Raw genomic sequence first — 26,958 nt, forward strand, 5'->3', positions numbered from 1 at the left:
AGGTGCACGATCGCGACGTGCTGGAGCTGGGAGCTGTGCGTGCTGCCCTGCCTGCGAGGGCTCGCGGCCCCAGGGGAGACAGCGACGATAACGGTGAGGAAGAGGAAGTATTGCTGCTTTCTCCTTCATGAGCACCGATCCAACAGGAGATTAAAGGATTTATCAAACTGAGGTTGCAACTGTTGGAGGAACGAGCTGTGCACTGAAGACTTCCAGGGGGAGAGGCGAGGAGGAGGCTGAGCCCGGCGAGACGAAGGCTTGCACATCTCCCGAACCGGGGCTTGGTTGCATCCCGCTAGCGGTCACCCGAAACCTCCATCTGCAGCCTCAGATTCAAATCCCACGTCCCTCTTGCACCTCGGGGCCCTGGCTCGCCCCACGGAGCGGGCGGCCCCGGCACCTTGCAGGCCGGGCCCCGCGCCCGGGCAGCTGGCGCGCGGCGTGTTGTGCAGACGGATTAGCAGTGGCGCGCATACAGCTGTGCTGATCCGACACACCGGGGCCGGCATTCGCGACGGGCCGGCCTGGCAGATTCCCTGGGAAGGGCTGGGGGAACGGACACTCGCAGTTGTTGCCCCAGAGCTCGTCTCGCTGCACCGGCACTAATTCCCGCAGTAATCCCCCCGCACAAGAGGCGCAGTGTTGCAGCCGGGCGGCCCCTTGCCTCCCCGGCTGACCCCGCGGCTCGCCAGCTCCGCCGCCCCGCTCCGCAGCTGGATGCCGTCCCCGGGGAGGGCACGGCGGGGTGACGGGGCCGCGCGCACAGGTGCTGCTGCCAGCTGCAAGTTTTCGATTTCTCGTTGATTCAGTAGCAGCCCGTGGTTATTTCAGGAAAGCGGGAACGGTCAAGCAGGCTCCAACGAGGACAGGGATGCGGTTTCCTCATTCAACAGTGATCTATGGGCTATACTTGTATTTTATAATAAATGCCTGGGGTATCTTTTCCTCCTCACCAGCAATAGCAGACCCTGTTTGTGGTCCTGTTAGTATGCCAAAATTAGGATGCAGAAAGCCTTTCTTCCACTTCTCTCCTAGGATCCCATTTAGCTTTGAACTGGCCTGCACACCTCGCACGCACAGGTGTGTCCCAGAAGTTTGGCTGATGTCCCATCTTACAGACACCACTGCATCTATTTGATCTTCAGGTACCTTCACAACAAACAACTTTGTCCAACTTCCTTATTGGAAACAGACCCAGACTGGTCAATACTCTCTGTGCTCCCCTCTAGTGTCCACAGATATTTATCACGTGAGAGATCATTCCCTGGAAATGCGCAAGTGAGATCTGCATTTAAAAGACCAGCCAAAAAATAATCCTCAATCCAGGTTCAGTATTAGCTGAGGAGGTAGGGACTGGGTCAGCTTCAAAATATGTACAACAGCACAAAATCTCAGTTTCCAGCATCCACCAAACAGCTGCTACTCAGTTGAGCCAAGAAGTTCAAAAACAGCCAGTGATTTGGAGCACTGCCAGTATTAGCCACCAAAACACCTTAAAAGTGTCTGATTTTCAGAGGCACAAACTTCCTGGAAAATGTGAATCTCTGGTGAAATATGCACAAATCAGAGACAACCTATTCTGCTGGTCAGGAGACAATGTCTGTGCCACCAAAACAGCTCTTCTCTAAGCAGATGCTTTTCTTTTCAAAAGTGCACAAACGTCTACAGGGTGCATAGACTAAAAACAAGGGCAAGGAGAGTGCTGATTTTTCTCTGAATTAGAGATTTATACCTGATACTCTGGATATACGCAGTAAAATCCAGCCTTAAAAAGTGTGCTTTCTTTGGAAGAAGCCAGATAAAGTTGTTACATAGCCCCCGGGGAGGACTGAATCGTGTAACTACCGGAGCACAGCACCATGTCCGAACCATTGCCTGGGGGCACTGGCGAAAGCTCATCACTCATCATGCAGAAAAAACTTCCTTGGCATTTCCTCATCTTTAAATATATATATATATACACACACACACACACACGTATATGTATGTATGTATATGTACATATAAAGAAGATATTCATAATACACAGAGTTTAAAGTACTGGTTAACAACTGATGTCAAGTTTCCTCTCTGTATTTTTTTAGCTGCATCCCTTTAACATGGAGGCCTAAAGCTCCTAAAGATCCCCTTTACGTCTCTGTAGCACGTCTGGAAAGTCTGAAACACAATCTGATCCAGGGGCTGTGATAAAGCCTCAAAATGGATGGTCTTCTAGTAAGTTTTTCAATTTCTTTTTGCTATCAGGTACATACTGAACTAAAATTAGAGTTATTTTCCCCCTTTTCAGCAAAAATTATTATTGAGTTTTAGCTTTCCCTTGCAAAATATGTATTTCCCACTTATTCTGAACATAAGAACAAGGAAGTAGAAGGCTTCAAACTGGCCAGACAAGTTTCACTGCCCAAGCTAAGCAAACTCAAAAAGCGAATAAACAATATCCTTTTGGCTAAGCTGGGGTTTCTGCAGATTCAGGCACAGGTTCTGTGTACTCCCCATTTAATTCACTAGCCTTTTTCCAGCTGAGACTGTGCTTGCACCCTACTGTAACAGGGATGTTTTATTTCAAACCTGCTGTCCTTCCTTTGTGACACTGTAATATGAGCCCGTTGAAGTCTTCTCTTTAAATTAGTTTTTCATACCAGTGCAAACAAGAATGAGAATAGAAGGCAAGTCATTAAGCAGAGTATAACAATAGCTCTGGTTGGTAATTAATTAATAAATAGGAATGGAAAGTACCTTGATTAAGGAAAAAAAATAGAATTCTCAGGAACTGAATTTCCTTTGAAGTCACTGTTAGTGATTCATCTGCTGACCACCAGGATTTATTTCATAGGAGACTGGAGAGATTTCCTGGGCGCAAAGCCTTAGTGAAACATTAAGAGTTCAAGGCAGCCTTAATAACCAGTCACTGCAATGCTTCAGCGATGCTGCAGCTTCACCAGCATAACTTGGAGCAGGGAGAAGGAACCATGCAACAGATTCAGAAGTGGGATGGACAGCCATGGAGGATAGCCAGCCTTCTCCCCCGAGCAGAAATCCCCTTTCCCTAGGGCCTAATTCCTGTAGCACATGGAGCACTTTGCACAGAAGTCCTGGTTAAGGACAACCAAGCTGCTTAGCCCTCCACCTCCCCCTCCCCCCCCCCCCCCGCCAACTACTGAAAGGAAGGAAATGCTAGAGGAGAAGGTAAGCCAACACTGCCTCTCTGCAGAGTATATCTCAGTAGTAGGAAACTGTTTGAAGTGTTTTGTGCGTTGGATTTGGGGGTTTGTTCCCTCCCCCCAGTGAATTTCTGTGGATTGTTCTCTGGAGACAGGAATGTTGGTTTCCCTGCTGCCCTTCCTAAGCGTGCAACAGCATTTGGAAAAACTACACATGCAGCACCTTTTTTCTAGCTGGGTTTTGCTTAGAGTTGGCTAGCAATTGGATTAAAAGCAAGACATAGCTCCTCTCCTGCAAGGGTTACTCAATTACAGCAATCAGTATACCAAGTCTTCCAAAAATATTAAATGTTGACTAAATGTAAAACAATAAAAAGGGTAAGGAATATTTGCTTCTTCTTTTCCCTTGTGAGTCTAATGGTGATTCAAGGTACCAGATTAAGAGCCTTAGAGAGAGAAGCCTTCTAATTTTCTACAAAGAGCATCACTGAAAATTTCCATGTCAACATGCTTCAGCCCTAAGCAGGAGCACTGAGGTTTATGACCCATGCTTTTCTTGTCCTGCTTGGCTGAGTCTGCCAGTTAGCAGGAAGGTGGGTGGTGATTTGTGATACAGGCAAATGTCCAAAGCAGGCTAGACCTAGACCCACTGAGCCTATAATCCACAGGCACATGCAGCTACCATCAGACCAGCTAATAGCCGCGCTTGTCTAGCCTACCTAGAAGCACTCTCCACCCTGTATTTTTCTCAGTACTGTCCACACCTCTAAACTATATTAAATGTCATCGCCACAAAAAATAGAGGATGTTGGCAAATCACTTGCACTAATAATCACAGAGACATTTAGGATCAAAATCAAGAGCTTCAGTCCTCCTCTCTACGATTTCTCCCTCTCTCCACGCTTTCCAATGCTGTCTAAGCTGAAAGAGGTCCACACCTTAGTGAAGCGTGCACTGCTGACCACATCACCACACTTGCTCCAGCCTGCCCTGCAAAACGTACAGACAAGAAGTGAGGATATAGAGCTTCCTTCATGACACCTTATTCCAGCAAAGCAGTGCATGGCTCCTTTCTTGGAGCTAGGTCTTGTTTTGGACTATTCAGGTCCATTTAGTTTGTGCGAATTACTGATACAACACATCGGTCCATGTTACTTCACCTTGGCTTCACTGCCAAGTGGACCTGTGTGGACATAGCTTTGAATTTGACCAATGATAACTCAACATACTAGCATGAGTTGGTCTCAAAACATAATCCACTTATCAGCACCTGTTTAGAAAGTAGAATTAACAACCACCTTTGGAACAGGTTTGGCAAGTGTCTCTACAGCCTTCCTACGAGACCCTGGAGTAGTAGATGGTCCAAGATGTAAGCAGCTGAAGAGGGAAGGTGCTAGAGTCATTGCTACCTCATTATTCACTTTTTAATGTTTTGCAGTTCTTCCTCTCATTCTTCATGTTTTGTCTATCTAAGACATACATCTTAGATGCAGGGCTATGATATTCTCAGTTGTACCAGGTACATAACTGTAGGTCCCCACTGTTAGGTGGCCCTTCATTATCCCTGCAAACACACGCAACTGAGAAAGGCTCCCAGTTTGGGATGTTGGCTGACTGATCACATCTGCAGGTGGGGAGCTTCAGGGGAGTAAGAAAAAACAGTGGGACATGCTCTTCCCTGCAGGGAATGGGCAGTCATGCAACCTCACCTCTAGACAGTGCATGGAAAGGTTAAGGACACCTGCTCACTTGGATTTGATCAAGTTCGTTTGATCAAGTTCGAAGCTTGTTTCTTTGGCCAAAGTTCACTGCAAATTGCAAAGTCACTTGGGTTGGCAGAACAGAGTCAGAAAGCTGTAAGGGGGCAACAAGGCAGGGGGGTTGTCATCTCTGGCACCTCCTCCTTCTAATGGAGTTTCTTTTAAACTCTTTCCAGCATAATCCCCCTAACTATGTGATCTTTGTCCCAGGGGAGCTGTGCTGTTTCTATGGAGTCCCAAAGATACTATCCATTTTCCCTTTGAATTCATTTCAGTAGGTTCAGGAACTCAAGCAAAACAGCAAAGAACAAATACAAATACTCATTAGAAAACTGCTTCAGAGGTTGCCAAAGCGGTGAGAAAGGTGTGCACAACAACAGGTCTTGACTTTATCAATTCTCTATGCTTCCTACCCCACGGGGCATGTGTCAAAGGCTGAAGATTAACATCCGCAGAGTGCTCCAGCGCTCTGCTCCATTCGCATACAAGGCCTCCCTCAACTCAAGGCAATAAAAGCTCAGCCCAGAACCAAAAGCTAAGCTTGCTGAGACTTCAAAACAGCTCACAGCCCAAGCACTCAGCCCACACTCAACTCAGCAATGTGCAGCCCTGCATACAGGTGTGAAAGCCCATGACTATTGCCAGGATAAACTTCACTGAGATCCACAGGCAGCTGCCTGACAGCAGCGCAAAGCCATCAGAAACATGGAGCTTGTCCCTTCGCCAGGTCCAGGACCCCCATGTCTGCACCCTTCACCACTCCATCTCTAGCAAAGATGGCCAGTATAAGGGGTTCTGCTGATCTAAAAGCTCTTGTTGACAGAGCTCAGTTGAGGATCTCCAAGTGACTTGAAATCTTATTATCTCAGGCCTTCCATAAGACAGGAAGTTATTAACCATATTTTACATGCAGGGAAGCACTGAAGGGAGCTGAAGGACCTCATAAGAAAGAGGGTATTTTTTGGATTACTGGTAATTTTGAAAAACTCAGAAAAAAATCACTTGGGGCTGGATCAAAACCAGGCATATTTTTAAAACCTTTGGCAAATCACAACCTGAAAGAAGAGTAAAGTGGGTCATATAAAACACTATGTTTCAATCAAACTGAAAACATTCCTCTTATTGATTTCTTGAAAATGTCTTGGAGCCACTTACACAATTAAAGGAAAGTTTGGAGTAGGAATTGAAAGAGTACCTTTAGAAAATGTCAAAACAAGACCATTGAGCGCTTTTACGCAATTATCTTTCAACTTTCTCCGAAGCTAATCATTGGGCAAAATGATCACAAATTCATTACACATTTCATTGTAATAGAATTTGCATTTTTCATCAAAAGGGGTTTCGGGAAAAGAAAACAAATTTTTATCCTGATGCAGCCGGTCCAACTGGGAGACTGCAGCAGAACCCAGAGCTCCTTTATACAAATCAAGGAGGCAAATACGGTTTGAGCTCAAACAGAAATACATTCCTGGAGATAGTAGCACCCAGTGGGTACGTCACTGGCCTCACCACTGCATTCTACCATAGGGCTGCTGCTGTATTTCATCCTTCTCTTCCTTACTTTCTCAGCCTTTAAAACCAAGAAAATAAACATTTCCCCTTTTTGTAAAGCATTTTGAACTACAGATGAAAAGCATGATAGAACTGCTAAATATTAATACATCAGTGTAATAGTCTTTGGGTAATGAAATAATCATTCATATTCATGGAGCAATGGACTGATGATAGATATATGCAAAAACCTTGAATCTGTCACATCAGAGGATCCTGCTCCACATTATTTCTGCTCTCCACAACTGCCCTTATTCCTGCTCCAGCTCTCCAGTTCTTCCACTGCAGAGAGCTGGGGACACCAAGGATGTTGGCCCAATCCTGCCACTCAGATCCTTGCAAGCCATTACTTGAATGAAATTGCCTCATTAATAGAACATTGAACTGGGCTGAGCAGTCCTTATACAAGGACTCGCTCTGTCTATGAACCTCTTTGAGCTCCACTAACTCATGCTTTGCAAACCCATAGCTTGTCTCAGGGCTCAATTACATTTAAATTACAAAGAATGACCCATAGCTGCTATTCAGCAATTTCAAAGCCATATCAAAGAACTGCAATCTCATTTATTTGTTGCAGAAGCACTTTCTAGCTTCTCTGGATGATTTGGTTTGGCACAGCTGGGGCAGGAGAGAACACAAATCTCAGATATTGGCCAGAGGGAGGATTGGGGGTCCTTTTTCCCCCTCCCCTCCACCTGACTGCAAAATCAGCAGCAGAAAACAAGACTACAGGGTGGCAATTAAAGTAATTATAAAAAATTAGATCCCTCCCCCTTTTTCCCCTCCCATAATGGCAGGTCATTAAAGTTAATAGTCAGGATCACATTTGTACATGTCAGCAAAAAGTCATTACAGCATCTTTCATCTCGGCACGCAGCTTCCCTCTCATTCCTGCAGCCTCTGAGGGTGCAGGATGGTATATCAGCTTCTGGCTTTGGGTTTTCTTCATATTACACCAGCTGCTGGGACTTGCCAGGCTTCAAGGTGCTAGAACTAGTTCACGGGGATAGGAAAGCTTTCAAGTGCTCTGAATACTTCTAGGCTAGGGAAGAATTTGTGTTAGCTGCAACCCTAAAGACAAGTCCATCTGGAGCCTGAGGCAGGGAATTCAGCAGTGCAAGGGGAAAAAATCAGCACAAACTGCCTTTGGGTCTGGTGTGCAGGTTTGTGAGGCCATCGCCATCCAAAGGAGACAGAGCCCATGGCTATGCCGCAGCTGCCAGTCACCCAGGTTCGGTGCTTGATGTCCCTTTGCATAGGGTGGCCTCAGTCTGCAGCCTCCTCTTCTACCACTTTCCTGGGGACGGATATACTGTGTCTTGAGAAGACCTTGGGTGTCTCAAGAGGAGAGGCCAGGTGCTGGCATTGCATTGCAAAGGAATACTGTCAGCACCAGCGGTCAGTGCAAGTCGAGTGTTTTCTGCAGGAAGAGGAACAGTTGCATGTGATGAATTTCAGTCCCACTGCCCACAGATGGGAATTGCAGCATGGACTGGGAACAAACCTTGGGCCAGATCAGACATGGGAAGAGCTTTGAGGGAACTGAAGAGCAAAGAAACTATTTAATTTCAGGATTTTGCCTTGCAATGCTGTGAACTTAAACTACACATGAGAATAAATGAAGTATGCCTTTCGGATAAGTAAGCCAGGGCAGGAGCGTCATTTGGGGTTCAGACTGAATAGGAAAGCCCACGGGTACAGCAGCTATCGTGTTTGACTAGCACAGAAATAGGTCTATCAGAGGTACTCCTACCAGTCCCTTCACCATAAATATTGTGGCTTTTTGCAGTAGTCTTTCTTCTGCTCTTCTAGCTGAAGAAATTCTCTTGTGCTCTCACTTGGCATCCACAACACTTTGGAGCACAGAGGAAGACTTTGTCTGAGACACAGGCATCGGGGAACAATAACCACTAACAGCAGCAAAACTACTACATGCAGTGAAAACTCTAAAGTTGCTGATTTTATAGTGGCAAGTGATACTAATAAATACTTGGAGCCCAGAGGAATCCACTATCACAACGGAGGTTCCAGGTTACAAACAACCAGCTGCTCCATCCGATCCGGTATCCGAGCACAACTCAAAAAGAAAGGATTCTTATTTTACACTTGATCCTAGCGAGATGGATAGTGTCTGCTTTTGCTGAACTCATCAGCAGGCCGCTCTTGATGGCTGAGTATGCCAGAGGCTGTTGAATGATGCAGGCTTGGTGTTATCCTAGGAGAAAATTTCATTTCCCCATTTTTATGCTGGAATATTTCTGAACTATTCCAGCTGTGTGACAGTGACAGCTTTTGGGGAATGGTACACCTCAGTCATACTCCTTTTCCACTCGAAAGATCAAAAGCAGCAATGAAATGACAACATGAGTCTTTCTGAAAGGAGAAGGAAGGAGGTTCCTGCTGTGAGCCTTTAGGGGTGAAACATGATGAACACAGAACGGTGCCTGGGAAGAGCAGTGAGGAAAAGGAAGGGTCTGTTCTCCTCTCCCTGCCCACACAACACTCCTGCTGCATTTCCAGGCAGGGACATCGGGAACCCCTTCGGAAACAAGTCCTATCATCTGTTAGGAAAATAACTGATGTACACGAATTCATCAGCACGCTTGACTTCATGTAGGAACACGGGTTCAAGTCCCTCTTCTAAAAATCAGAAGAGAATATGGCTTTGAACCTAATCTGATATGTTCCAGGTTGCCACCACAGGGGGTCACTCCCCCGAGGACCACTGCTGAAATGCTCAGGGCAAAGGTTCACATCTGGATTTGTCTTTTATTCCCCTTTACATTTTGCATAACAGTATGTCTTTTGCAGCCAGGACTGCTGCAGCACTTTCAGCCTGTTGCAAGTCTGTCTTGTGGCTTCCAGCAGCCCTAAAAATTGCAAGCAGTATCTGCTGGAAAGTCCCTTGCCCTGTCTGTGCTTTCCCTGCACAAGTCACAGTACTTCCCATATCATTCAGCCCTCCTTCAGCAAACTGCTATTGTGCATTTGATACTTATCTTTTAACAGTTTTTCTTTACATTTTTCATCTGCTAAATTGCATTTTTGTGGGCTTCTTTTTTTATTTTAGTTTATGTTATTTCTTTCCCTGGTGTAACTGTACTCTTAGGAAGATTTTAATTACCTTCCTTTAAAGCCAAATGACAAGTAGAGCATGTCATTTGTAGCTAAAGTATCACTTGAAAATGCAAAAGCCCCAGCTTTATCAGGCTTAAAAGCTTTCCTGGAATATGTTCAAAAACTGCTGACTGGGCAAGATTAAACATCGCAATGTTAAGTAAAAGATCTCTGCATGTGGTATTCTTTTATTCCCCTGAGTGATCAAGTTAAACTGCAATGCAGCCATCAAACCTCCTTCTAAAATATTATTAATTTTTTTCCCCTTTGTGCATGCAATAGGGAGAGAGATTGGAGCTTTGGCAATGAGAATCTCAGAACAGCTATGCTCATAGGCACAAGGGAGGCAAAGCCACAGAGCCTTCAAAGAGATCAGGAGTTTCTAGAGCAAAGCCACAACAACAGAGGGCACCTGAGGAGCAGACCCCATCCAAACACACTACCCAGACACTTAATACCAAGCAATTACCCCCAGGAGCTTGAGCGGATGTTTAATCCCACAGCACAGTAACAGCCCAACTGCATCAAAGTATTAAGGGAAATAATTTGTTAAGATGATTTCTTGTGGAGGGGACCACAAAACCAGTGGTGGATCTGGCCTTTTGGTTGCCAGGACAATGAACGGAAAGGGGACCACAGCGCAGAGCGAACCAGGCAACGCAGGGGAGCTGCAGCCAGAGTGGCTCCCAGGCCAGGCCTGGGGTGCTCATGGGTGCAGCTGCATTTTTAGGGTGGGGGACAGGGAGCAGAGCTGCTCAACCTGCACCTCCTGGGGTCAGCAGCAGGGCTTGCACCTTGCCCTCGGTGTGGGGGTAGGATGCTGCATGCACATTACAGGGAAACGGCCCAGGCTAATAGCACAAGCAAGAGGGAGTAAGAAACAGATTCCTTGCAAAGATGCAGCAAGGTGGATAGCTGGCCCTGGGAGATGAAAGAACATGGAGATGTCCTGGATACTCATGCACTCCTACAGACAAGGAGGTGGATCTTTCCAGGCTCTGAAGCACAGCAGTGATCTACTACATGTAAATCATGCAAATCCCCTTGGAGATGTGTTGGGAGCACAGAGAGCATCTCTGCCTCAGTTTAAGCAGCAGAACACACAGTGAGCAGCCTGTGCCAGGGCACACCAGGGTATTTCAAAGGCACTCGAGCATAATTCATCCCCCAGGAGCTGCAGGAAAACCTGGAGGCATGAGATGAGCAGGTATCACCCAGGAAATAAGTAGGAACATCCTTACCCTGTGGGGACACCAGCAGGACAGACCACTTCTGCCTACTGCTCGCGGAGAGGCTCACTCTGGGTTTCTCTGTAGCCTGGAGGGTGCAGGGGGATTTCTTGATTTATGGTAACAGGTTTTTCCCTCCCCAAACGCAGGGAGATGTTTCTGACCTGCTGGCCAAGAGCTCCTTAAAAAATGCTCAGAAAGGAGGATTCTGGGATGCAGAGGGGAAACAGTTATGGTTTAAAAGGCACATTGGACTTCCAGGTCTGTCCAGACTGTCTCTGAAGAAATCCTCCAGGGAGCTTAGATTACTCAGTTTTAATACGAACAGGAACCACCTGCCTGCAATCACACACAAACTGCTGGTTACATCTCAATGGAAGAGCAGCTTGAATGCTTCTCACTGTAACGTTTAACCCACTGTGCGTTTTGGACCTTCTTCTAATTGAAAACACACTTTTCAGATGCAAAATGTGGTCTCCTTTATCTCCTCAAATCTCCTGAAGAAGTAGGAGCAGGTCTGAATCCTAGTAGCGTGCACTGCATGCTCTGAAGTCAAGGGATCTTTGCTTTGTCAAGCAGTTATGGGACAACTGCACGAACAGCCCCGCGGCAGGGCTGAGGCACGTGATGAAAACGCACCTTTGACCACTTCACCGGCTCGCTGACGACTGCCCGGCGTTTTGCTCTCGGAGTGGCAACCTGTCTCCCTCCGAGCTGCTCCTGACTGCACAAACACTGAACACTTCTCCCCTTTGCCTTCCTCCTTCCCCAAAATCCCCGACACTGACAGGACACCATCCTCATTTCTCCCCCTGCAAAAGCTGAACCCTCTCAGCCTCAGATCACCCAGGTGGAAACGTCAGACAGCCAGCAGGTAAGAACTCGGTATGGTGAGCCCCATCAGCACTCAGGCTAGGACATTTATAGAGACAGGAGAGAGTCCCCAACAAACCTTCTCCACCCTCGCTAACCATTTTGCATCACTCATAGATGAAGGTTTTGGGGGGGGGGTTGTACTTTTTTTTTTTTAACCTACTAAAATACCATTCAAAACCTGCTACAAAAAGGAAACAGGTAACTAAATAACGAGAAAGAAAGACACACAGTAATCTTGGGGAAGGATTCCCAAAAGGTTTCCCATTTTTCTTTCTCCAAATCTGTTGGACCAGATCAAGCCTTCCAAAAAAATGACACACAGACTTCTGGATTATATTTTTGGATATATAGGCCAAGCAGTGCTCATCACCCCAAGTTTTCACTAGCTGAGAAAATACAGCTCAGTTTGAGCCAAACATCCAACACTGGGCTGTTCAGTTGTTTCTTCCCCACAGAACAGGCAACTGCAACAGTTTTGCATCCTTGACCTCTGTATGTGTGCGTGTAGCTGTGGGTGTTTTAGCTGCCAGATTCGGCTTTTGTCCTGTTGGGTTTCCATAGGGACTGAGAATTCCCTTCAATAAAGGGCACCAAATGAATGTAGCCTTCTCAGGGATATCACACAACCAGGCCTGCAAAAGCCTTTTATTAGAACATTCACCTCTGATGGGATAATTTTACCTATCAGATCACATAATCTCTTCCCCTGATGCTGAGCCAGGAAATGAAAAAAGACCAGCAGGGAGATTTTTGACTCGAGAGCCAGATTCTGCTGCGATGACAGCCTTGATTACGTGGTCACCGTCTTCTTAAAAGGCTGAGTACATCTAGCAAAGCCTGAAATTACAATGCACCACTAGACAATAGGTGGGCAAGAAAGAGTAGTGACTAGACACTTTTAGATCAAATTATCAGCAGATCATGCAGTTTAGTCTATTCATAATTATTTTAGCAGAGCAGCTAGCTAATGGAGCTCCTTTGGCTGCAAGCTACCATATCTTCTCTTGCTCAATTTTTGTCCACGCGGGTAATGCTCGATGCAAACAGAAGTGATTGAAAAAACACAGAGGTTAAGAGGATTTAGGAGAAGAGGATCCAGATTAGCATACAAGCAAACTGAAATGTTAGCCTTCCTCCAGTCCCCGCGCTCTGACTTGTTACCACATATCCTTTTTCATTGGATCTAAGAGGAGTAACATAATCATAGGAAAGCAAAAGGCTGCACAGCCCAGTGAAAGGTAATTAACAGATACCTGCTCGCAAGGATATGCTGCTCGCCCCACCAGAGGAACGGAGTCTGGGCTTCTGCTAAACCTTTGGATACAAATCATCAACCCATGAAAACAAAGCTACTAATCACCTGCTCTTGAGCTCTCTGGGGCCAACCATGGAGCTGCATGCTGTCAGTGGGGAGCTTGCAGGCACAGGCTGTGAAGAGGGAATAGATTATTTTACTGTCACCAAACCAGCCCTGGGAGGAAGAAGTCATTTTTTTCCTTCTGCTCTCAGGCAAGATCAGTTCTGCACCATCATTTCTGACTAGTCTGCTTGTAAAGACTTTCAACAGGCAAAACTCAACAGGGGATCTCTATCATTGCTTCACTATTTTCCCCCCTCTCTTAGCAGCTTTCAGCAAAATTCAGTCTGAACCTCTCCAATTGAAATTTAAGCCCTTTCCTTCTCATCCTCTCCACTGCGCTTGTGGGGAGTACTGATTGCTCCCTCTTCTTGCAGCAGTGTTTTGAAGATTGGTCTCATCTGGTCTTTCAGTTTCCTCTTCCTGGGACTAACACCCTTGTCCCTCCAATCTCTCTCCATCAGACTCTTGATTCATGCTTAGCTTGTGGTCTGTAATAATCTTTAGACCCTTTCCTGAAGAGCTGCAGCTTGTCCATTTTTTTCCAGCCTTTCCATTAACCCATGGGATATTCCTGCAGTGGCTTGCACTAGTTCATCACACATCCTAATTTTTAGGGCAACACATTCAGTCTTGCTGAGGACACTTTGAGCTCTAACCCATTACCCAGCACTCAGGCAGTCCCTCCAGTGCTGGGGTCACCTGCAAATCTAGTAAGAGCACACTGTTAGAGTATCCAGATCATTGATTAGAAGATTGAATAGGAACAGACTTTGGGCAGATTCCTCAGGCACACCAAGAGATACAGCCTGCTGTTTCCACATGAAATGCAATTAACTCCTTCCACCAAGTTCCTCATTTCATACCTGCCAGAACAGATGGTGGTTTTGGGGGGCCAAGTAGCAAAACCAGTCTTGTATACCTAGCAGCCCCTAAAAGTTAAGCACAATGTAGGTAGTTTGCTTCATGTTTGCACTTCTGTCTCTGCACCTGAACAGTCAGGCTTTTGAAAGATAAAGCGTTTCCCTTCCAAAACACCGTCACTTTATTGAAAGTCGGTGGCTTATACTGAAGTCTCGTTTTTGTTCTCACAAAAGAATTTCCTCTGAGACTTTTCAGACTTAGATCCACTGAGCTGCTTATTAAAACACCAGTTGTGCTGTTAGCCTGTCCTAAAGGGCTAGCTCCCATTCTTCACCATAAATATCGTTGCACTGCAAGCAAAGTGTCTTTATATGAAATGCATACTCTAGTTGCAAAATTCATTTAGCTCTTCAGACCCAACAGTTGAGAAAACATCATGTTTCATCTCGTTAAACTGAGCATATATGCTAGAACAGGTCGGCCAGCCTTTCTCACCCCTTGAGCCACCATGCAAAACCTCCACCACAGCACAAGCCACACGATACACATCATATGCCTTAAAAATCCCCAGGGGGAAAAAGAGCTTTGGGGGCATCGTAAGGACTACAGATTGGAGGATTGAAAAAGGAGAACTATGAAGAATACATCCCTGATGGAAACCAGTTAGGTTCCTTGACCCTGGATGGATTCCAGATCACCTCCACTGAATTCAAAGGCATTACGCCGCACTGACAGGAGTGCCACTTGATCAAAAAAGCTTGTTTATAGCTTGTGGTTAGTAGAGGAAAGCCCTTTCTTTCATTGAAAAGCTGTGCCAATTTATAGGAATCTGAGAGGTGGCAGACAGAGACTTTCTTTGTGCTTACTATGGATGATAATTTCTGGGAATTCCACCTTCTGCTTGCCCTACAAGTTCATTATTCACTTATTATGGGGAAGCAAGGCAAGGTGAAGGCATGCAATCCTCTGACAAGTCAGCTCCTCGGGTATTTTCTAGCCCAAGCAGGAAGTTGCAGCTGGGGAGGTAACAAAGACATCTTCCCTTTGATTTCTCTCTCCCTCACCCAAGCCCTTCTCCACAGCCTCAGCTTATTCCTCTGGTGTTGATCTGTCATTTCACCTTCACTGTGAGCTTTGCTCACATGAAAGGGAACTAAAATCCACATGGAAAGCAATTCTTTTTAAGCCAGACAGGACCATTATGATCATCAAGTCTGACTTCACACATAATACAGGACATACCTTTCTGCACTAAGCTTGTAACTCCTGCATGAGCCATCACAGATCTCTATGATTCATAAAGTCTCCCCAAGTTAAAGCCTTCAAGCAACACAGAAGCCACAGTTCACCTGCATGGTTCTCCAGGTGCTTCTGCTCGTGTCCAGAGCTTGCAAATCCCAGAGAAGGCAAGAAAAAAGCAGGAGCACAGATCCTTGCTTCTGGATATGAGGAATATTTACATCAGCTGAACAGCACTGAAGATGGCCTCTGTTCCTAGAAGGATGAGAATATGAGGCTCATTGTTAAGCTGCATATCATTAATCATGCAGAAACAGCCTTCTGAGCTGTTTGCAAACTAATCCCTTTGAAAAAGAATATATTCATGAAGTTCAGTGTTTAAGAGAAATCTGTGGTGGAAAGCTAAACTCTAAAGGACCCAAGTGAACTTTAAAACATACCAGTAGGAGCTATTTTCTCTATCATTTCACCTCTTCAGGAAGCACCAGGTACCTCTGGCAGTACCAGGGTACTAGCCCTGGTACTGAGAGAGTAAATCAGTCCACCTGCCCTGATAGCCCCTTAAATGAACCCACAAATTGATTGCTCTCACATGTTGCCTCCTCCAGGAATTAGCTAGCAAACTGCTCAGGGCTGGAACTGTCTCACTGATGAGCGCCAGCAGCACTGTGGATGTACAGATTTGCACATGCCGTTGCATGATTGCATGCACCCCGGAGCAGGTCGTCACCAAACATCGCCTTATCGCCTCCTTCCTCTGGAGCATCTCAACGCCGTGACAGGGGCATGCGTTGGGTGCCAGAAGGGTTAATCGGGGCTATCTCCCGGTTCCTGGTGGAGGCTGGAACGTGTATGCCAGTGACCGATTAATCAGTTCACCAGCTGGGCTGTGTTATGATCCTGATCGCAAAAAAAGACAGAAAGAAAGAAAAACACAAGCTTTCAGTGTGGGAGATAACGTGGCCTCTATTCCCAGGCACACTTGCCTGGTATCAGCCCGAGTGAGGTGGATCGCCCCCTCTCCCCGGGACAGTGCAGAGTTCAAGCTCATTAGTGCATGCTAGATGAGGGCTAATCAGGGAGGAAGTGCTGCTGTCAGGGCTTGTCATTGGGGAACATGCAGCTTTGGGCTCCCGCGTTGGAGCGCAGCCAGTAATTAACTCACTGATGAGCCCCGGGCGCCGCTGCCCTTGCACAGCCCCTCAGGCCCTGGTGGCCCCACCAGCTCCCTCCAGCAAGCTGCAATGGGAAAGTGGAAAGTCAATAGGTTTCATCACAGGTTGGCTCCAGGAAACAAGTCACCTTTCAAGGGCAACACAGTCTTTGTAGAAATAAAAGGATGGGGTGAAAGTGGGGAGTCCACAGAGGGCAGTGGCCAAAACCACATGGACTTCCCAAAGTTAGCAGTTTAGCCTGGGGAGAAGCCAAACAGAAAAGCTGAGTGATTTCACATCGTCCACACGGAGCTATGTTATCACCATGTGAACGCTGGCGGCTGTTCTAGATGGACCAAGGGTCCCTCCACAGGTTTCGTTGCTTTGAAAATCATTACTGAAAGCAGTTCGGCAGTCTGGCCCACAACAACTTAATCCAGAAATGGCTGCTATAAAGCACCATTTCAGTTCAATCCAGCTCAGTCCTTGTGTCGCGTTCATCATGGTGGTGTTGGATGGTGGTGCAAGGGAGTGACATGGAGAGGAGGGGCAGAGACTGGACTTCCAGGCATCTGCCATGCAACCCACCCACAGCCCCACAGGAGCATCCTAAACCCTATATTCACTGCAATGGCAATGCTTGGGAGCATCAGCCCCTCTGCATGCACACAGTCCCCTGCCAGCTTGCGTGTCTGTCACCCCCAGGGTGATATGCCCAGATCAGCCAGGTCTCTGGGACCATCACCTGTGCAACCAAGCATCCTCTGACAAAGCAGGAGGCACATATGGGGATCATGGGCCTCCAAGAGCCCGAACCCAGAGGTGCAACAGGGTCCTGTCATGTGCAGTAACCTCAGTAAAAAGTCTGCAGAGTGACACAAACGTATTGCTGCAGGGGCAGGAGCGACCTTCTTAGTCCAGGGGAAATTGCAAAGTCCGGAGTCTACTCCCCCAGTTCGCCTGTGGTTGGTAGGACTCCTAACAGACCAGCGTGCCGCACTAGGCGGGAGCCAAAGGAGCATAATCTAGCCGTTAGGAAAGGGCTGAGGAAGGGCTGCCCCTGGCTGGGTGCAGATGTCCAAGCGCACCCGCACATTCCTCGCTGAATTCAATTTTATGCTCCTCGGCCAGGGCTCTGGAGAGCAGCAGCTGCCTCTGCACCTAAGATGCATATAAATAGAGGCATAATACCTTATTATAAAGGAATGCATGCATAAGTAGGAGATACAGTTACCTTCGGAGGAGGAAGGGGAGGAGGTGAAACACTGCGCAGAGGAAGGAAAAGCGGACTGACGGAGATCTAAATTGACTAACAGTAACGAGAAGCTGCCAAGATAAAAAATCGTATTAACCCCCTGAAAATTATTCTCCGATTAGTCTTCCTCCAGCTTATCTTGAGCACGGGGGAGCTTTTTGTCCCTCGGATGCATACACGGGCCCGGGTACCCGAGCACCCACAACGCGCAGGAGGCAGCAGCTCGTGCCCAGCGGAGGGGATGGGGCTCAGCCCCGCGAGCTGCCCTGCCGCGCGCCCCGGGCCGGCAAAGCTTTGCTCTGCTGCAGTCGCCCCGCTGCCGGGAGCGCCCCGGCGCCGGGCCCGCGGGCTGGGCCTGCAGCGCGCGGCATGCATCACCGCTCGGGTAGCTTAACGCAGGAAAGAATCTGTGTTCGGTTAAGGTTGCCAGCGTTTTGGCTTTGATCTTCCCAGCCGGCGATGTGATGTAACACCTGCGGAATTATCCAGTAACGAATGAAAAGAAACTTTCTGGCAATCAAGCAGCACCAAAAGAAGGGTTTTTAGCCCGCTCGACGGCCCCAGCTCGGCACAGCACGCTCTCCGGGTGCCCGAGGCTGAGAGAGGTGCTTCTCAGAGGAGTTTTTTAAGCGCGTTTGTTTGTTTTCCCGAGCCCCAGCACTACGATTTTCCGCTTGTGCTCCTGTGTCTGTCTGGGCACCGAACCCCCCGCGAGAGATTTTTGTTCTCCCGAGTCAGCTATTCCGGTCACGCGTCACGGAGCAGGGAAGAGCCGAGACGCAAACTTGGCCGCGCTGCCCGTCGGCCGGGGAAGAGCCAGGGAGCTTCAGGCCGTTTCAGCCCCCTCCCATCCCGTCCCGTCCCGTCCCGTCCCGCAGCCAGCCCTTCGCACCCCCTTCCGCCGTCCGTAAACCGCTTGCTGAGAGCCGCGGCGGCGATCCGCGAGCGCGGCCGGGCGACGTGCGGAGGCCTCCAGGCGTTCCCGTCGGCCGCCCCGCTTTCCCCGGGGCTCCCACCGCTTGTTTGGACAACTTGCGAGGTTTCCTAGCAATAGGATGTGCTTCCTCAGGGCAAGGAAAACGCAGTTGTAGAGCATCTACTTTAGAACAAGGGCAAAGTCTCATGCCAGGAACCATGGAAACCCTCGAGAAAACAACCGAAATTCATCTTTATGTGCAACTCCCAGTAGCTGCAGGAGTCGGAGGCCAGCATGAAAGCCAGCCTTCGAAGGACACTGTACGTAACCCACAATCTGTCCGGCTGTGACCTTCAATTGATCGGCTGTTTTTTAAAGCCAGGCAATGAGGGGAAATGTAAACTCAAGTATCGGCAGCTTTGGGCTGAACAGTGACTGACTTAATGGATTTACACAGCTGCGAAGGAAGAGTAGGGTCTGGTCCGGTTTAGTTTGCAGGAGTTACACTGGAACAAAGCAGAGTGAAGTTTAGCCTGGGAAATGCACGCGAGACTTTTAGCAGCTGGGTCAGAGATAGGAAGGAAATTTCTAGATTTAACCCAACCAGACCAGTGGGTCCTTATTCCCTTGCACCAAAACTGAATTTAGCCAGAGCCTCCAATCCAAATATTCCTATGTCCCTGACAGTAAATGGAGATTGCCATCAGTCAAGACACTTCAGTTTACACCACTTAAGGACATGGTCCTCCGGCTTCTGTAATCAAATGTTCTCAAGCTGGTGAGACGCAACTGCCTTTGGGTTTGTGAGAAGGCTTTTCAGGGAGAGGAGCTGGTTTTTATGTTGAGTCCTTCCATTTCTGATGATTTGTGACAAGCATAATCCCATACTAATTAGATTTCAGTGCATGTGTTGAAAGCACTGTGCACATTTAGAGCAGTTGGGGTTTATAGAGACTCTTGCTTATTCTGCACAATTGTTTCAGAACTAATCCTTGGACGCTGGTAAGCACAGACCAGATAGAACAGCCAGAAGCCCAACTGAAAAAAAAAAAAAAAAAAAAAAAAAAAAAAAAACAACACTTTTTGCTTTTTAATTCTCCTGATCTGGTTGGGTACTAGGCAGGTTACAATTTCTGATATTAAACTATCACTCAAAAATGTCCAAAGCTGTCTACTTCCATTGCATCAGTGATATCAGCTGTGTTGACCTGCTCTTAGAGAGTTTTAATTCTGTTTGCTCTTGGCTAAACTCCATTCCTAATCCTATTTTCACCCATTTCTATCCAATTTAATACAGCTTCTGTAAGTCAAAATTAATTACTCCATGTGCTCTCCCAGCCCTGTGGTCTAAACGAATAATAGAGAAATCCTACCTCACCGTTAACGGCACCTCATGGCTGCTCTCATCCAAGGAAGCTGGATGCAAAAGGGAGTTACATAAGAAAACTGAACACTTTGCTACTTTTTGCAATTAGTATTTCGTTATCCCAGCTCTCTCCTCGGTAAGAGCTTCCACATGCTCGTTTGCTAGTTATTCGATGGTGATACTGAGAATGCTAATCTCCTGGGGCAGAGAAACAAGTCAGCACCTCCAGGTCACCTTCTCCCTCTTCCTTCACCTACTCAGAAATATTTCATTTGCCTTTCACTTGTAGTATTAATTACTGCTTCTGTCCAGCCGCTGCCAGTGGAGCTCCCGCGGGGAGGAAGGATGACCGTCTGGTCGCACGCTTCTCGTGTTTCTTCAGTGAGGCCTCCTGGATTACGATCTACCCCACCTGTAAGTTGGGTTTGTTCTTTGCAGGGATGTTGTAGATATGAATTACTTGAGATTCATGAAATATCCAGGAGATGTAAAGCAGAAATCCTACTAAATCCTAGAAAAATCATTTTATCCCTGGTTTGCAGGCACCTAGAAACTCCACTGTATCTCTGACGGCTATTCATCCCTGGGTTTTATTTGTAGCTGTTTCAGCTTGTGTACACTCTCGCATCCTTCCTTTTCTTCTCTCTCTCCATATAGCAACCATACACTGTGTAATTCTGTATCTGAAATTTAGTGCTCGTGCTCTGGTTTGAGCCGCGTGGCAGGCACGGTGGCAAACCCACCAAGGCCGGGACGGTGCCAGCCACCCAGGAGCTCGTGTGCGTAAGGAAAACTGCAAAATCACCCAGGCACCCAGTGTAGGAGCAAACATTTCATTAATATAGTGTAATAGAGAGACTACCTATGTGAATCTCCTTCATGCAGAATGGCTAATGCGGATGGCAGAAGTAAAAGTAGCTTCAGGAACGGCAATTAGAAGTTTCAAATGATAGGCAAAATGAAGACGTCCTGCCTGGTTGGCAATGCGACATCAGGATACCGGCCTTTCGACCAGTTCAATGAGGGCAGACAATAGTTGTGTGATGTTTATGGACTGTACACAACTTTATTTGGCTCTCAGAACAAAACACAGTGGTCATAATCTTACTTTTACTTCTGTGGATTTCTTACTCCAATGTCATTGATGAAGACACTTTAATTAAGCTGTTACAAGTAAAAACAGAATTAGGAGCAAAATATTTAAAAAGAGCAGCTGTCATGCAAAGAAATGACAACATATCAGTGTCCCTCAACTGACTTTAACAAAGACAGACATTCAATTTGATTAACTACAGTGTCCCAAGTATCAAGAAAAACATGTTTGCAGGCTAGAAATAGTCTGTGTCCTATATCATTATGTTAGTTGAGGTACAAAAATTGAAAATGAAAGCTTCTTAAAAATTAGCTTCACTTCCTTCACTCCATCTCCATTATTTACGCTGTGTTGTGCTCCTTTTAGCCTCAGTAAACAGTTCCTCTTTGAGTTTTTCAGCAGTGAGTGCAAAGGTAGGTGCTGGTCAGGAAGTTGTTACAGCATTTGCTCACCGCAAGGCAGTCGGACAGAAACGGGTGGAGCGGTAACGTAGGGTGTTGCGTGTCTTCCCTAAGTGCCTGGTTTATGTAGAAAACACTAACATACTGTTGCTATGCATGAACAGCGTTACCCCTTTAGCTTAAATAGAAGAAGTTTGTGTTGCACGGCTGACGTATTTTGCGTAGGACGGGCCAAAAAATTATGTTCCTTCATAATGAGGAATGTCAACGTTTCGCAAGCCCTTCGAATCCCCACCAGGATTTTTGGAAACTATTTGTGAAAAGACACAAACAAGAGCGAGACCCTGGTTGACTCCCCCCACGCCACAAAAGCCAGTAGCCTCCTTGGTGGTAAAGCATCTCCCAAGGGAGGCAAAGGCCGCAACTGCTTGTTATAGTCCATCTGCTAACAGGGTTGCGCTCCTTAATGATGATACGTAAGCGCTAAAATACAGCAAGCACAAAGGTGCTCTTTCATTCCTGGGAGACATCATCTTAAACTAATTAACTAGGGATTAGTACGAAATGATGCCCAAACAAATGAGATATGGAAAGGCAAGAAATTATATTCCTTTCCCGAACCTTGCGTTACATGGAGCGCTGCCAGTGCAAACAGCAAGGAGAACAGAGCGTTACATCTTACGAATAAAGTAAAAATAAGATTGGCAGTTGGGGGAGGGGGAGAGGCTGTTTCCAAAACAAAGCCCCGCGGGGGCGGGCAGCGCTCGGGCTGCGACGGCGGAGCCGGCATCTTCCGCCGCCCGCTTTCCGGAGCGCGCGGCCTCCCCTGCCTCTCCAGGAGGAGGCTAACGCCGGCTGCACGGGACTCGCTGCAGCCGCTGCGGCTGCAAACCAAAGCCGATGGGAGCAGCGCGTCGGCAGCGCGAAGGAACACCACTGCTCCTCGCGCTGGCTTTCCTCCCAGCAGTCCCCTCCTTTCGTTTGCCTTTGCACGGCAGCGGTAGGTTTGCTGGTTATAACGCTGCGTCGTCTATAGCAGTGCAGAGGTTTTGTCACCGTGAAGCACCCGAGCAGCGATGCCCGGACAGCCACCCGGGGAAGGGAGCGTAGGAATTGCTCCACCACCATGTCCAAGGCTTCCCGAAACCTTCTTTGGAGGAGAGATTTTCGACACCGGGGACCGCTCCGGCGTTGCCCCCAGAGCAAAGCAGCCTCGAGCTCCCACGGGCTCAGCGGCTCGCTTGTCTGCCCGGATAACACGCCGGGTCCTCGCCGAACTCGCTCCATGCGGAGCCGTGAGGAGCAGCTCCGCAGAGCGATGCCGCAGCTCCGCAGGCAGCTGTAAATCCACCCCCCACCTGGCCCCGTTGCAAGCCCGGCTGCCCCGGCACGAGGCTGGCGGTCGCCACGCACGAGCCTACCTCATCGCAAGCCCCTCGGGAGGAGAGGGACGCGAACCCCTAACCGAGCGGGCGGCTTAACGACCAGGCTTCTCTAGGAAGGCAATAAAAGGGGAAAAAACAATCGCTGTGTTTTAATTAAGACGCTAACGTCCAAACGAGGTGCATCGCCCATTCGTATTAAACGTGTTTAATTTAATTTGTTATAGTGCACTTATTTAATAAGTGAGCTTTATTGGAACAGCTACGCCGGTGGCATGCTGAACAGGCGCAAAGGGGAACGAAACCGAGTCCGGCGTTTTCTTTCTAAATCAGCGAAGGCTCTGTGTGCCTCAGGAAAACTCAGGGAAGAAATTTTCCAGCAAACATCAGCCTCTGTCCAGACCGCAAATCACCGAATTTAGCAGGACCCTTGGTCTGTCGGCCAGTAGCCGGCCTCAGGGTTTCGCTCTCCACATTACGGATGATCTTCCGTCTCGGGCGCCGCTCCGAGAGCCCCCGCGGGAAGCCCTGCCGGGCGCGGAGGCTAGAGCTGGGAGTCACGCTTTTTGTGCACCCTCATGCACGCCAGCACCCGGCCTTCTGGAAAGTGCCGCTGCAAGACGCAGGCTCTCCCCGGCTCCTCTGCATCCCTCTGCGCAGTCGAGGAATACCTTCTAATTTCACAGGAGAGCAAGGAAAGTCTAAAAACCTGCTTGCAAACCCTCCCGAGCTCCTCGGCCAAGATGAGAGACGCCAAAGCATCGAATGCCTGCGAGTTCTCTCACCCGCTCCCTTCCTTCTGCTCCGGAGAGGACCAGCACGAGCCTGCCCCTGCATCCCGGCATCGCCCCCCGCGGCGCGGGAACGAGCCCCGGCAGGGCCCGCTCGCCCCGCCGGAGGACAGCGAGGTAGCCCGCCGTCGTCCCGTCAACTTTGTGTGCACTTTTCCTCGGAGGAAAAACGAAATTCTTGCCTTGGAATTGGCGCCGCCGTGCCAGAACTTCAGTGACCTCTGTAACCACACAAGATTTAGTGGTTACTTTATTTCAGCTGTAATGAGGCTTTGTAAACCACTAAAAGCCAAATGTTTTCTTCTCCTTTAACTCTTGGTAGAGTGCGCGAAATAAATAACAGAGCAGCCACGCTGTCTGTGCATGAATTGAGAATTCACTTCAAATTACCCAGCGTCTGAAGTGGGTGAAACGGTGGTGCTGAAGGCAGGTAGGTGCTGAGTGACAAGCTGGTTGGAGAAATGAGCCCTGCACCCCTTCCAGAAAGCCGAGCTTCGACGGCAGGAGGAGACGCCCCAGCCCGGCCTCTTCTGTCCTGCACCAAGACTTGGGGCAATTTCCTCCTAGCTGCGCTCAGACGTTTAACTCTCGTTAAACCCACGTGTCACCTCTTTAAATACGCTCCTCATTTCAGAGCCTGCTTCAGCACGCAGCAAAGCTATTAAAATTGTGATGATCAAAATGCGTTGGCTCACCCCTACTTTGTAATGAACTTTTCTTACCCTGTGTTGTTAACAAGTTGTCAATTTTTGTGCTTTGGGACTGATATTGGGATGAGGGAGCCCTTACAAGTAGGTACTTGCCAGTCTCACCGGACGGGGGTCCGGTGCGCACGGCCGGCAGTCGCCCCAAAACCCGCAGCCGGGCTGGAGCAGAGGGTCCCCCCGGAGCGCTGCACCAGCCCCTGCCGTGCTCATGGTCCCGCTACTGGCACGGGAGTCCGGCCTTGCCGCCTCGCGACCCAATTAATTTAGAACAACTGGAAACATCTTTCTCCAGTTTTAATTTGCCGCATGACTGCATCCCGCCTGCGTGATGATTTAACGAGGGAGGGCGGCAGGGCCCCGGCCGCGATCGTGGCACGGAGACAAGGAAATGAGGTCTAGCGATGAGGTCCCATCCCCGGACCAGCAGCGTCCAGGACCGGCCCCGCGGCCGCTCCCCGCGAAGCCCACTGCACGGAGAAAACTGCGTCATCTTCCGTGAAGACAACTCCAATAACCTGGGCCACCGATGCCCCGCGCAAGGCGAATGCGTCCGCCGGTCTGTCCCTCGCAGGAGAGGGCAGCAACGCGAGGCAGAGGCTGCAGAGGGTGAACCCAACGTTGGGATCTTGCTTTGAAGTCCCAACTCTGCCCCAAGTAAATATCATGAGGGGGGTTGGTTTCAAAGTGCGGGAGGGATTACACTGATTTTTTTTTTTTTAAGTGCATTGTCTCTTTGTTCGTTTTCTGGTGAACTAATCTAGCTTGATATTCTAGTTTTTGTTACAGCCAGGACCTCTTCTATTCGAATTCACGTGTATAAGTCTAACCACTTTGGCATCTGTTAAGCTGTTTGCTGTAACAATAGCTGGCATCAGTAAGTTCCACGAGTTTATAACCTATTGTATCGTAACAATTTTATTTAAATAGACAAAGTCAGATTCTCACCTGCGCTGAATTGGAGTGAAGTCAATTTATGCCATCAAAAGAGCTGGCCCAAAGTTTTAATTTCATCAGACGCCTCTTTGATCTTCTATTAGAAGAAAGGGAAAATCGAAGCATTTCATAGCTGCAGGCGTTTATGCCACACATTTTATCTTCTCCTACCTCCTAGTTTTTCGAAATGGCACTGCGCTGCCCTTTTCAGCTGTTCCTAAAAGAGGCAGGAAAGCTTGGGAACTGCTGCTGTAGCTTGAGCCTGCAGGACAAGCTCCCACTGCGTTAGCCGTTACGAGAGGAGAAGACACCTACACACAGCAGACGCATTTTAGGAAAGGCAGCAATTTACTCCACACCTGCACGGTGTACCTTGCCCCTTTTCAACAGCGCCCGGCGCTTGCGCTCACAGACTCTGGAGGAGATGGACCTGGGTCTTATCGAATCTCACTACTTCTGTATTAATCACTGGTCCATGAAATTAGGTCAATAGATGAGATTAGATTACCTATCTTCTCACTGTGGCAAGTTCCCCTGAAAGGTGGGGCTGAGAAATCCATATATTCCATAGGCGACAGTTACGTAACTCACTAAGTGTGGACTAAAGTGACTAAATATTCGCTAGAAGCTTTTCCTTTCTATACCTAGCCCTGTCCCTGACCCTTGGTATCTGAACAGACTTTAAGGACACTGCTCTCCGTAAACTACGCACACTTTGCAGAAGGACCTTATCTTGTCATTTGCTCTTAGTACCAGAAACATTTTCTCTGCACCTACGGTGCCTCGCACGTGATAACGAACAAAGGCTCCACTGTGTGATATCCGGTATCGTTCTCCTTCTCACCTTCCTCTTTGGGCCCTCCCTAAACCTCCCCCATGTTCCCTCACGTAGGTCAGTGCTGGTCCGATCAAGCAGCCCCTCTGCAGCTGAACAAATTCCCTATTCCAGTTGCTAATGTCACTGCTCCGTGAAGTGGTCCTCAGGGAGAATAGGACCCTAGGAAGCTGGACAAGCCCCTCCAGTTTTCCAGGGAGGCTTCTTTATGCCTCCATGGCTGAGTGGGTCAAGGAGTGCCATACAAGAAGGCATTTTTCTGGTCAGACCCCTGGTTTTTATACGTTCTTTTTGGTGAGTTCAGTCTGAGCAATTGAAAGGGCCTGAAAGCCCAAACTAGGTCAGTGTGCAAAGCTTTCATCATCGCATTGCTGTCTTGGTGATAGGTATCTCACCAAGGAAAAAGCTCTGTTGCCTAGGCCTCTGAGCTACCGTTTAGAGCTAATCACTTTCTATCTCCACCAGCCAGGGTGGCGTTTGAAACCCCAGGCACTGACAGATGCACGAGCCGCCTACGTGGTAAAACAGCTTACCTCGGAGCAGAGGAGTCTCCACGCTGGGCTCTGAGCTACGAATTTAATCGAGTCGGGTCTCCCTTGTCTTCAGGAGTGACTCAGGCCACCTGCTTGAGATGAAAGGGCAAACAGGCAGCCATGGGCCAGCTTGTCCTAAAGGGAAATTATGTCCTTACCTCTGTTAATTAGAGCTTTGCAGAGCACTGAAGCATGAGAACTTACAACCTTTTCCAACTACTGCTTTTTGCTTTCTTCCAAGCTTCAGCAGCGCAGGGTGCTGGGTTTACATCACTGTTCTTGCTCCTTTCAGGAACTCCTCAAGGCTCTCTGCTCCGGCAATAGCTCTGGATCACCTGCTGTGCCACAAGTCATCAGCAAACCCAGACGGAGGTTGTGCAGCAAGCTGCTGGAAATTCTGAAAGGTTAAAACATCCTTATAAACAGAAGAGGGGCTAT

Source organism: Rhea pennata, chromosome 15 (genome assembly GCF_028389875.1).
Source record: "Rhea pennata isolate bPtePen1 chromosome 15, bPtePen1.pri, whole genome shotgun sequence".
In the NCBI taxonomy this organism is placed as follows: domain Eukaryota; kingdom Metazoa; phylum Chordata; class Aves; order Rheiformes; family Rheidae; genus Rhea; species Rhea pennata.